The sequence below is a fragment of the Mus musculus genome, chromosome 5, assembly GCF_000001635.26.
Source record: "Mus musculus strain C57BL/6J chromosome 5, GRCm38.p6 C57BL/6J".
Lineage (NCBI taxonomy): Eukaryota > Metazoa > Chordata > Mammalia > Rodentia > Muridae > Mus > Mus musculus.
This window is the reverse complement of record NC_000071.6, coordinates 44358826-44370602: the sequence shown is the minus strand read 5'-3', so window position 1 is coordinate 44370602 and position 11777 is coordinate 44358826. Positions and strand designations below refer to the sequence as shown.

The 11777-nt window shown below is 42.0% G+C and overlaps 1 long non-coding RNA gene across 1 annotated transcript in view; it reads right to left on the bottom strand.

Moving 5' to 3' along the window:
- Positions 1-1342: 1342 nt before the first annotated feature.
- Positions 1343-11777, bottom strand: part of Gm40296 — a 62964-nt gene continuing 52529 nt past the window's right edge. The window contains exon 4 of the long non-coding RNA XR_868403.3: positions 1343-1954. This is a non-coding gene — a long non-coding RNA (predicted gene, 40296). The remainder of the gene's footprint in view (positions 1955-11777) is intronic.

Here is an 11777-nt window from a genome sequence, read left to right as displayed (position 1 = left end):
CATGGTTTTGTATAATATCTGACATGTAATTCAATCGATGAATGAGTGAGGGAATGAATGAATGAATGAATGAATGAACGAATGAATGAATGAATAGAATGAATGAGGAAATCCATCAATACATAAAGACAAAATCGGCAGCACTTGCTGTTTTTTTCTATCTGGAGCCGAATGAGAGCCACCTGCCACTGTTATGAGCTGTGTCATCTCAATGGTTAATCAAGGAAAAGAAAAAAAATCCTGAAATATGTGATCAAATTCTCTCAGCCTGCCCTGAGAGTTGTGAGCCTGAACGTTTAGAAAAGGCTTTCTCCTAATAGTAACTCACCAAGCCTTGGCTCAGATGGGATCAACACCTAAGCCTGTGTCAAGGATCAGAGCTTATCTGCTGGCCACGTGACCCCACCTCCTGACAGAGGCTCTCCTTTCAGTTTGGTGTGGGCGGAGACATAAGGGCTCCCAGAAGGAAGAGGAAACTTGTCAGTTTTTCCTGATGCTGTGGGGAGGAGAGAGAGAGCCTCTCGCCATATCTGAAATATGTGAACAGATATCTCACATGCAACAGCATGGATTCTAGAATGTGACTAGCCTGATCATTAATTTATCAACATGTTTTGTCCCCTAGATCCTTCATTTCTCTATAGCTTCAGGAAGAGAGATGGCTTTGTGGATTCATTTCAAAAGTCACCTGGAATATTAGGCTGAAACTTAGGACAAGAGCTTGCAAGCCCTTGTTTCAGGACACTGTCCAGGGAGCCAAATCACAAGGTACTCATCCGCACACCCCCCCATATATATATTCAAAGTTCCACTCTAATTCCTCGCTCCAGGACTGTTCAGACTGCTACCAGACTGCAGAGGGTACCTCACAGAGGCCCTGGACAAAGGTGGCACACTTGTGAGCATCTTGTGAAGAGAGCCTTCATTCACCCATATTTTATATTTACCCTGAACCTGAGCTTCCCCTAATAACACATAGTCTAGTAAGAGCCTCTATCTTATCAATATTTAATAAAAACTACAATGTCCATTATGCAATAAAGCCTGCATACAGCCTTTACCTAATTGAAGCCTGTAGAAATTATCTATAGCCTATATGTTATATACAATTTAACCTATAATATGCTATAATAATAAACCATATCTGGTAAAAGTCAATGTATTATATATAGTGGATCTGTTATTTAATGATACTTTAAAACCACTGGCTCCTAGCCATCTTTCACAGTCAGATTAATGGCCTTATTCTAAAGTTATAAAAAGGTATGGGAGCCACCACTGCCAAGGGCAAAGAACAGCTGAAAATAGGGGACTTGGAGGACCCTGCTAAGGCCATTTTAGACTGTGTTATCTATGCACAGCTTCATTTGAACAATGGGCTTGTGTTAGTCAAGTTTGAGAACAGATCCAGGATAGATATAGGTAGGTGAGTAGGTAGGTAGATAGATAGATAGATAGATAGATAGATAGATAGATAGATAGATGATAGATAGATAAAATATCCATGTACATATGGATTTATAGGTTTGGCTTACCCTGTTAGAGGTTGGTTTGCCTAAAATCTGTCTGCACTCTTAAGAGGAGGAGGAGGAGCAGAGGAGGAAGGGAGGAGGGGGAGGAGGAGGGGAAGGAGGAGAGAGAGGAGAGAAAAGGGGGGGGGAGGAACTATCCAATCAAATAGCTGGACCAATAATATAGCTCCAGTCTGAGGCTTAAGACCTAAAAGTTCCCTGTAGTGGAAGAATCCATGTTGAAAATGTAATAAAGTCTTGCTGGGCTGCCTCGCCACTGGGGTGCCTGGAGCACCTCCATTGCTGCTCTCTGAGGATGTAGAGTGATGTCCATAATGGGAGTTCTCAGTCGATGTTTTCCCGGGGTGGGAAACAGCAGAGTCTGGTACGGTTTTGTAGTTCCCGAGCAGGGTCCTTGGTTCACGATTCCCCTCAGGGCGTTCCTGCACCAGACAGAAAGGAAAAGGTAGAGCCCTAGACAGGGCAGAAACCGTTTTGATTCCTAGTGAGCGCCAGGAGTGCCTAGGGGCTGGAAGAGAAGGCCTTCTCTGGAAGATTTAGGTGAGGTTCTTTTATGCCGAAGATTTCCCTCCCCTCCTGCTCAGCCCCTCCCTCCCCCCCCCCCAATTGTTAATGATGAAATGTCCTTGCTTATTTAAACGGCTTTATTTGATGGCAAATGTGAATGCATACACCTTACTCTGGGTGAACCAGGAATTAAATACTTTTTTCTGGAAGGAATGCCTAGGAAGGGAAGCTCAATGGCTGAACGTTGGAAGCCTATCTAGCTACCTCATTATCATGAAGAGGTCCAGGATTTTATGTGACTGATTGTCATGGTCCTCTCAGGGAGTGTCTCAGTTACGTGTTCCAGAGCATGTAGAGGTATTTGAGATTCACGGGGTCTGAGCTCACTCAGCCTAACAGTTCTGTCTGGTGGCACTGCCCGCTTGTCCCACAGATACATACCGCTGAACAAGGAAGCACCAACAGGCACACTTGCAGGAGTATGGAGCTTATGCAAGCTAGAAGTTTCCTTCTCCCACCTCTTGCTCCATCCAGGCCACCAGCTTGTGCTGTTGATTTCTGTCCACCCATAAGTCATGTCTGGAGATGCTCTTGCAGATGCACCCAGAAGCATTAGTCTCCCAGACACCTCTCAATGCAGTCAAGTTGAAAGTCAAGATTAACTATCACAGTTTGGTGTTGCCGATCTCAACTGCTTAAAGAATGCCAAACATAACCAGGATCTAGAAATCCTTATATCACAACACTGCTGAGAATGAAAACTGGCAGTGACTCCTCATTCGTCCAGTGTCCAGGAGGAAGGTGGTTAGAGCAGCTCTTGCTAATGTCACTATTGCACAGTTAAGAGGTATAATACCCTTGATGCACTGGACAGCCTGTATGAAGCATCTTTTTACCCTTCAAATGCAATCTCACAGGATAAATGATATGGGGAAATTTAATGTCTCACATTCCACATTTACTAAACAGAGATAATACCTCTAGAATAAATGTCCACATGAAATGAAAGGGCCTGACATACTATCTCACATGCAAGAGACTCACCATTTTAAATTTTCTGCTAAGGAACTGAAACTCATTTTGCTCCATCTTCAATTCCTTCTATTTAACAGAGCCATGCTCTCGGTGCACTCCTGTTTCTAGAAGAAGTGAGTATTCTAGAAGCTTGTGTGTGAATGAGTTGAACACGGCACACTTTGGAAAATTTCTCCCCTGATTTAGTGGTACAGCATCAATAATCACAAACTAATCACACGAACAGTGTGCAAAATGTCACCAGAATGACAGGAGGCAACAATTAACTAAAATAAATGATCGTGGAAACATGATAAAGATTCTGATGCTGTAGGCAGAGGGACCATTTTCTTTCTGAGATCTTCATTTTTACTGATAAAATTATGACAATCAAATGCCATTAGTTCATCGTCATTAGGTGTAATGAGATCATCCCAACTAAGTGATAACATGAGGCATCTGTTAGGATGGCCTTATGACATGCTTTCGTTGGTGATGTCACAGAGTTTGTTGATTTATGCCTCCTTAAGGGCAGGAGAGGTCATGATCAGACCAAGTGGATATGAGGCCCACTTCTCACTGGCTATGGAGACAGAACCATTTTTCTAAAGCCGTCTCACCAAAATACATAATCTTAATGCCTCTAATCCTTTGGGAATATTAAGAGTTGGGGGAGGGGCGTAGGAGGGAGGGAAACAGAAAAGAAAGAACAATTCCCGTGATCCTTCATATTTGAGAGCCAAGCCATATGTGTTGCAAGACGTGCAGAAGCCCTTGAAAGGTCACTCTGAGTTATGGATTTCCAAGGTCAGGCAGCATTTAGTGCTCTATTTGTGCCACATATCCAAAGGACTTATATCCCATGGTGATGGCTCGAGGGAACGCTGGGTAACATATTGTCACTCTGCCTACGCCTGTCACTGAGTGAACTTCCATCGTCTCTCTCTCCTAAGGGTTCAGAATGGTCCTCAATTCTTGTCTTTGTCTGAGCTGCTACAATAAAATATCAGAGACTAAACAGCTTAAAGTAACAGAGTATTACCCCTGTCAGCTCTGGAGACCTAGAAGGCCAAGATCAAAGTGTCTGGTGAGTTCACACCTTATGGTTCATATAGAGCAGCCCTGTGCTGTATTCATAAGAGCAAGCTAGTTCTAGGGGGTCTCATTGTGAAGCTACTAAACCCATTGGCTGAGTGTGCTGTTCTCTGAAATGATGCATCTTTTTTCATAAATTTCAAGAAATATGGTTAGTGACTAAAAACTGTTACTATTAGTTATAGACTCAGAAGATAACTCATGTGAGTCAAAATGTTTATTTGAGGTCCAATACATTCACTTAAAGGAAAAATTTACAAGATTGGGAATACAGAAGCACTCTCTACCAGGCACGCGGGCTCTTGATGAAAATGAAGCAACAAATGTCTTTCATTTCTTCTGTGTTTTATTCTTCAAGGGTTCTTACATTTCAAGGAAATGCACTCGAGAGAGAGAGAAGAAACGTACTTGACTTTATAGGATAAGGTAATGAGAAGGAAGAAGGGAATGGAACCAGAAGATGCTTTTGTACAACACGGGGCTCTGTGCTGAGCAACTTTAGCAAAGAATGTATGTATCTGAATACTTGAGATCTAAACCTTAACGCAGCCCCTTAGGAGGAATCTCCATGAAGTTTTAGAAACTATGTAGAAGTGTTTCTCTGACTAACATCCTGAATAATGGGATGTTATGGTGGATTGAGTATGACTGCCCCCCATAGGCTCATATACTTGGATGTTTGGTCATTAGGGAGTGGTGCTGCTTGCCTGGAATTATGAGGAGTGGCCTTCTTGGAGTGGATGTGGCTTTGTTGAAGTGGGTGTGGCCTTGTTGGGATGGGTATGGCCTTGTTGGAGAAAGTGTGTCACCGAGGGTAGGCTTTGGGGTTTCAAATGCTCAAGCTAGGCTTAGTGTCTCTTCCTGCTGACTGCTGATACAGATGTAGAACTTTCAGGACCCTCTGCAGTACCATGTCTGCCAGTATACCAGCACACTTCCTGCTATGGCTATAATGGACTAAACCCCTGAACGTAAGCAGATTAAATGCTTTCCTTTATAAGAGTTGCCATGGTCATGGTGTTTCTTCACAGCAATAGGACATTGACTAAGACAGGTGTGTTGTTTGCTCTTTGTTTGCTCATTCTAATTGTTGTAAGATGTTGATTCCTGTTTTAATTGGCATTTATGTCATTACTAATGAGATTTGAGCTTCTTTCTTGTTCTTTATTAGCCATTTAATGCCTCCCATTTGTGAAATTCCTGTTCTTGTCTTTAGTGCATATACTCTTGGCACCATTCCAGCTTTCCTGTGTCAATTAGGTATGGTAGTTTGAATGAAAAATATCTTCTAAGGTTGTTTGATAAAGCCTCAAGGAACCACATTTTATATTTACCATGCAATGCTCCCCACAAGAGCCATAGACTACCTAACAAAAACCCCATGACCAGGCATGAAAAAACTCCTTTTGAGCTGTTGAGCAGGGTAGTTCAGTGACTCCCAAAACGATATTTGCTCTTGCTGTTCCCCTTGGTTGCCTCTCAGAGGCTGAAGGTAAGTCCTTGTTGCTTTTCAGAAATAAAGATAGGTGTGCAGGAAAAGGTGTGAGGAAAACACCTCTATCCTGCACACCTAGGATATAGGACTGGGGAGGACTGAGTTGGATCTAACCTAAAAGCTTTCTTCTTGCAGTTCTGCTTGCACAATACCAGAAAGCGCTATGTAAATTGCCAAGGGAAGAGGCCATCAACAGTCCTGTCCAGCTGTGATGCTTATGAGCTACAACAATGACCAGCATGGCAGGGTGTCCCTTAAGGTGCAATAGAGACACTCTTGCAATAACCAAGAGCTTACTAATTAAATTTAAGGCCCACTGAAGGAAGTCATGCCTGGGATAAGAAACAGAATCAACTACTCAGGGCAAGTGAGGATCTTAAAAGAGACCCCACTATTACCACTTTATTAGACTAGCATAATTCCTAACTGCATTCTAAATTTACACTCAGAGATAAGTGTAGCTCTCTCCCTTCATCAAAGAAATGTCTCTTTACAACAAGTGGAGACCATTACAAAAAAACTACAGCTGGACATAATGTAGCAATCACCAATTGTGTGGAATCTAGCCCCAGAGGATGTATCTTCAACACAGCTCCCTCACCTGAACCTCACAGAATAGGCAGCAAAAAGACTGTAGAAACCAAAGGGACAGGGAATGTTTTGTGCCTCCTAGATAGGGCTGCCTCAACAATACTGGAACATTGGCATTATCAGTAGACATGCTAATGCAGAAAGGAAATCTCATTGGGTCTTACCCCTAGACAAAGAAATACAGGCAGCTAATGATGGCTGAGAAAGAGAGAATAGGCATCCCATGAATGAGGCCCCTAATTGATTATCCAATACAAAGTGGTCAGCCCTGAATCATATACACACAAAAAATGAACTCAGCAGGTTGAACCTACATGTGTGGAGATATATATATATATATATATATATATATATATATATATATATACACATATATATCATAATAATCAAAGAAAAAGAAGCTGTCAATTTGAGGAGGGTAAATGGAAATAGCTGGGCAATGCAAACGTGAAAGAAGTTAGAGGAAGGGGAAAAAAGAAGGAATACATTATATGACTATATTTTAATTTTAAAATAAATTGAATTAATTTTTAAAGAAAAGGAAAGATGGTCTCCCCCATTATATTCTAGAATGAGAGAGAAGGTACCAGACCTACTTTTAAGAGTTACAGCATCTTAGAGAGGCTTGAGTAACCAGCCTAGGCTGGCATCCACTGAAAAGGTCAAGGCTCTGATCTTAAGATTTAGTGTGATGATGTCTGACAAGCAGTTCATGAGAACAGTGATTCCCTGAATTCCTCTGAGCCCACTGTGCCTTTTGGAAATGATTCGCTCTGGTTTTGGAAGAGAGAGATTCTCTTGTTTGAAAAAATGTATAGATGTCTAAAATGAGTAGATGGTTGGTAATATATTTCAGCTCATAAACATATTTCTATCTAGTCTGCTGCCCTAAATACTCATAATGAGAATAAAATCTTAGCTGGAAATGACTAAAGTAGTATCTATCCTATAGAGCAAAGAAATGAATTGTATGCCAAATTATCTGCAGGGCCATGCTAGCTTATGATGGCAGGAATGAGAGAACACAACTCAGGTGGATCATGAACACCCTGGAGCAAGATGAAGAATATAAACTAGATAATAGATAGCTTGTTGATGTGAATGCTCTGATATTTCCCACCCAATCCAAGTCCCAACTGATGGTTCTAATTTGTTGCTGTGTGACTTTCAGTGTGTCTAAAGGTTACTAGCCAAGTAGAATGAAGGAAACATTCAGGAATGGCCTCACAAAACTATGAAGAGAGGAATCTTGATCCTCATAGAAGTGGAGATGCTAGAGTATGTGTACTATGAATCCAGAAAATATGCCAACTCAATGTGCCCTTGGAAGAGCTCAAAGGACAGTTTTCTTGCCACAGTGATTAAGAACATTGTAGTGACAGTGACATGCAGTGCAAAACTAAACAGTAATTATCCTTTGGAACTCAGGAATAATAGAAAGTATTATTTAAAATTTTCTATTCCCTAATATAAATGAGGATAATAACCTACATTAGAAGGAGTCATGACAGTATTCAACAGTCAGAAATATAATGACTCTTGTTACTGTCTTGGAAAGCAAGAGTGTGATGGTGAAGAGTAACCTGACCCATGGGGATTTTATAAATGTTTCATAGGCTTTGATATTTGTAGAGCCATATTACCTGGGTATCCAGAAAGTAGACCACTTTAAATACACAATCAAAAAAAGAATGGTTAAAGCTAAGATCTACTGTTCCAATGAAAAATCCTGATTACCCAGTTTATAGACCTAAGGAGTTCTCAGATTCAGAGCCCATGAATTGGAGGAAAGATCAGATATCCAGAAAAAAATGAAAATAAATCTTGTAACACCACAGGATTGGCTTCCTGAACCTCCCCCTACCCCCAAGAAAATAACTGCAACAAACACAAATAAGAGGAGCTGGCTGCTTGCTCAAACAATTGCACACAAATCTATCAATGTCTATAAGACAGATTTTGACTTAATACTCACCCAGGAATTTAAGATATCAGTTTCCCTGTTAGAGTGAGGTCCATGGAGGCAAGTGATAGTCTAGCTCTATCTCACAGGTCCCTTGGGTATACAGATTTACCCATTGTTATTTCTCTGATATAATCAAAGTTGCTGGGCTTAGAACTTGGTAGATGCTCACACTGGCTGCAGGGCAAGAGCTACAGGATCAGGACAGCTGTGAGGAGTCCCTGAAACTGCTCTCTTTCAAGGCAGTACATCCCGGAGACCTGGGATGAGGGAGCCTTCCAAGAGTCAATGCAGATCATCTTAACTGAGATGCCTAACAGTGAGGACATGAAACCTCCTGTAGCCAGGCAGGACCCCCATTGGAAGGAAAAGGACATCCACCTACCCATAAAACTTTCAACCCAAAATTTGTCCTGTCTACAAGAAATGTAGACCTCCTTACAAAGATGGAGCAGAGACTGAAGGAATGGCCAACCAATAACTGGCCCAACTTGAGACCCTTCCTTGACACTGTTAATGATACTCTGCTGTGATTGTAGACAGGAGCCCAGCATAACTGTCCTCTAAGAGGCTCTACCCAGCAGCGGATGGAAACAGATGCAGACACCCACAGCTAAACATTGGACAGAAGATGAGGACCCTTATGGAAGAGGTAGGGGAAGAATTGAAGGCCCTGAAAGAAATAGGGACCCAACAGGCTGGTCTGAGGCCTCTGGGACATATGTAGCAGACATGCAGCTCAGTCTCCATGTGGGTTCCCCAACAACTGGAGCAGAGGCTCACCCCTAAAGTTGTAGCCCAACTGTGATATCTATCCCCAATATCTATCCCTGACCTCAGTGGGAGAGGATATGCCTAATCCTGGAAAGACTTGCTGTTCCAGGGTTGGAGGATACCCAGTGGGGCCCAATCCTCTCAGAGAAGGGGAGAGGGAATAGGTAGAGACTCTGGGAGGGGGGCTGGGGGAGGAAGTAAATAAATAAATAAATAAATAAATAAATAAATAAATAAATAAATAACCAAGATATCATTCCAAAATGTATGGCAGATACTAATGCCACCCTCGAGTACTTAAGGAAGAAGATGGTAATTGACTGTCATATTTCAGGCACTCCATATTTAAGAACTGGATAGATCCTGATAAATGTTTATGGGTTGTCACAGAGTTAGCCTAGTGTGGGCTCACATGCAGCCACTATGCCAGAGAGGGTGCCTTGCTAGAGAAGACAACATATACAGTATGTGATATATATATCATGTGGCTGCTAACTGGAGAAATGTACTCTTTTCCACAGCAGTAAGAAGCAGTTTGCATTCACAGTTTTGCTCTTGTGCTAGTGTGATGGCTAATAGCAGTAAGAAGCAGTTTGCATTCACAGTTTTGTTCTTGTGCTAGTGTGATGCTTAATATTGACCATCAACTTGACAGGATCTAGAATCACATAGGAGACAAACCACTGGGACTGATTGGACCAAGAGTTTCTAGCTTGAGTTAATAAAGATGGAAAAGCCCACTCTAAATATGCGAGTGGCACAGTTTTAAGGACTGGGCTACCAGGCTGAATCAAAACAAGAAGGAATCAAGCTCTGACACTCCACCCTCTCTGCTTCCTGACTGCATTCAACAGAACTACCTATAGCAAGGCTGTGCTACCATGATTGCCTTTACCCTTTAAATTGCTTTTCTCGGGTATTTTCCACACACACACACAAAAGTAATAAATACAGTTCTTCTCCCATTCTTCTCCCATTCTTTTCCAGAGAATATTCAAGTGATAATGATGGTCTAGAAATTCTGAATATGCATTACTTTAGGATGTATAGTTACTACCACACAGCAAATCTCCCACAAGTTTTCTGCCTGAGAAGAGTGAACAACCTTCTCAGAAGGTGGAATTAGAATGTCAGTGATAGCCTTTGAAGACATGAAGCTATAATTTATGTTTCTATAAACACTTAAAAGGGATGGCCATTGTTTAGTTACATGTATCCTACAGACAGGAAGTGTGATGAGACACTTAGCTTATGTACATATGAAGACCCAGTCTCCAGAAAGGATGTCTCCGTAAAAGGATGAAGTTATGAGCATCATCTGGTGATGTGGGAATCCCAAAGCAAGGAGATCACCAGCCATAGTAAAGCAGATACTTTGCCAGCAGGGGCAACAGTCCCTAAGCCTCATGAGACAGAGAATGTTGCCTCATTATAAGTATCAAGAAACAAGCTCAGAGCTAAACAAAGAATTCTCACCTGAGGAATATTGAATGGCTGAGAAGCACCTGAAAAAATGTTCAGCATCCTTAATCTTCAGGGAAATGCAAATCAAAACTACCCTGAGATTCCACCTCACACCAGTCAGAATGGTTAAGATCAAAAATTCAGGTGACAGCAGATGCTGGCAAGGATGTGGAAAAAGAGGAACACTCCTCCATTGTTGGTGGGATTGCAAGCTTGTACAACCACTCTGGAAATCAGTCTAGTGGTTCCTCAGAAAATTGGACAGAGTACTACCAGAGGATCCAGCAATACCTCTCCTGGGCATATACCCAAAAGATGTTCCAACTGGTAAGAAGGAAACATGCTCCACTATGTTCATAGAAGCCTTATTTATAATAGCCAGAAGCTGGAAAGAACCCAGATGCCCCTCAACAGAGGAATGGATACAGAAAATGTGGTACATCTACACAATGGAGTACTACTCAGCTATTAAAAAGAATGAATTTATGAAATTCCTAGCCAAATGGATGGACCTGGAGGGCATCATCCTGAGTGAGGTAACACATTCACAAAGGAACTCACACAATATGTACTCACTGATAAGTGGATATTAGCCCAAAACCTAGGATACCCAAGATATAAGATACAATTTCCTAAACACATGAAACTCAAGAAAAATGAAGACTGAAGTGTGGACACTATGCCCCTCCTTAGAAGTGGGAACAAAACACCCTTGGAAGGAGTTACAGAGACAAAGTTTGGACCTGAGATGAAAGGATGGACCATGTAGAGACTGCCATATCCAGGGATCCACCCCATAATCAGCATCCAAACGCTGACACCATTGCATACACTAGCAAGATTTTATCGAAAGGACCCAGATGTAGCTGTCTCTTGTGAGACTATGCCGGGGCCTAGCAAACACAGAAGTGGATGCTCACAGTCAGCTAATGGATGGGTCACAGGGCTCCCAATGGAGGAGCTAGAGAAAGTAGCCAAGGAGCTAAAGGGATCTGCAACCCTATAGGTGGATCAACATTATGAACTAACCAGTACCCCGGAGCTCTTGACTCTAGCTGCATATGTATCAAAAGATGGCCTAGTCGGCCATTACTGGAAAGAGAGGCCCATTGGACACGCAAACTTTATATGCCCCAGAACAGGGGAACGCCAGGGCCAAAAAGGGGGAGTGGGCAGGTAGGGGAGTGGGGGTGGGTGGGTATGGGGGACTTTTGGTATAGCATTGGAAATGTAAATGAGCTAAATACCTAATAAAAAATGGAAAGAAAAAGAAAAAAAAGAATGAATTTATGAAATTCCTAGGCAAATGGTTGGACCTGGAGGGCATCATCCTGAGTGAGGT